The following is a 1620-nucleotide window of genomic DNA, read 5'->3' as shown; positions in this document are numbered from 1 at the left end:
CCAAGGGATCTTTAACGTGCGCAACTTGCACACGGGCCCTCCGAGATTTTTCGCCCTTGTCCGAGAAGGCTAGGTGTAGATCTTTCCTACCAGAAAGAGAACCTTAGCCAAGGACGAAAATTAGTAGACTGATAAACCGAGACACTTTATGTAACACACAATTTGAATTCTATTCACTGAAGAACAAAACTTAACGTTAGAAAAAAAGGTGAGTAGGTAGTACCACACTAGTCATAACATGATATGTTTAACGCCTCTTTTAAGGCTTTAAGGTTCTTAAAGAGGTTAGACTCCGAATGTAACGTCCACTCCGATACAGCCAAATGGGTGGAGAGCTAAAAACAAAAACAGAAACCCCAAATTAACTCAACTTAAGAAATCCCTTTTCGGGATTCGAACCAATGCCTTCCGCCCCGTAGCCCAGAATGAGCTAACGGTGCTAATACAAATTTTAAGGCATTTTCAACACAATTCAGTCATGTAAGTGCTGAAGAGTAGAGGTGTTACAAGAGAGAAACGTACACAGAAAATAAAGGGGAAGGGATAAAGATGATAGGGGGGGATAGGGTGATAGAAAGGAATTTGCGTTTGTGTGTTTGTGTGTGTATGTGTGTGTAGGTGTGTGTGTGCGTGTGTGTGTGTGTGTGTGTTTGTGTACCTTTGCGTGTGCTTGTATGTGTGTGCATGTGTGTGTGTTGGTGGGAGGGGGGGGGGTAATCAAATATCTCGGTTGTCTGCTGGGACATTGTTGTTTCCCTCACCGCCCGGGTGGCACTGACGACAGTACATGGTCGAAACAACCGACCTCCAAAATGACCTAATTGTGTCGATGGAGGCGTAAAACATCTGCTGGTCACTATTACAGTTTACATTTTATAAGAGTCCTTGTTCTGGAACACATACTCGATAAAGCGACACTCTGTGACTTTTTCTTTATTGATGTATTGATGTATTTTTTATTTTTTATTTATGTATTTGTGTATTTATGTATTTACTTATTTATGTATGTATTATGTATTTATGTATTTATTTATGTATTTATTATGTATTTATTTATGTATTTATGTATTCATTTATTTATTTATTTATTTATGGTAAGTGTTTTACAGCGCTCGCAACGGCAACTCTGCTGCTACTAGAATTCGGTTTTCTAACAGAATACATGGAAACACTTTGCATTGACTGATAAGTCGTGTAAGATTACCATTCCATACGTCACTTTGTGAAAACAGCGTAATATGGAGGGTTCTTACACTGACCTGCCCGGTATGACCTCTTGGTAATGTACTAAAGCTTTGTATGATTTGGTAAGACTCGAGTAATAATTACTTCTTAAGAAAAATAAATAATAAAACCAGTATTATCAATGTATTTATTCTTCCCAGTAAAGTATTTTCGAGCAATGTTGAGCGCGTTTCCCCATTCGATTTATTCACGTTCATACTCTTGTTTTGACTAGAGAAAAATGAATAATCTTATTATAATACAGTACATGATGCCAGTTATGTCCATTATGTCCACGTAGGCTTTTATAATAATATCATATGTAACTCTATCTGAGAGGTTCCATTGCAAAACGCATAGCACTCCAAATTTGGGCATTTTCGAAAGAGAGGGACG

The sequence above is a fragment of the Aplysia californica genome, unplaced genomic scaffold (genome assembly GCF_000002075.1).
Source record: "Aplysia californica isolate F4 #8 unplaced genomic scaffold, AplCal3.0 scaffold00021, whole genome shotgun sequence".
NCBI classification, from domain to species: Eukaryota; Metazoa; Mollusca; class Gastropoda; order Aplysiida; family Aplysiidae; genus Aplysia; species Aplysia californica.
This window is presented reverse-complemented; position numbering follows the sequence as displayed.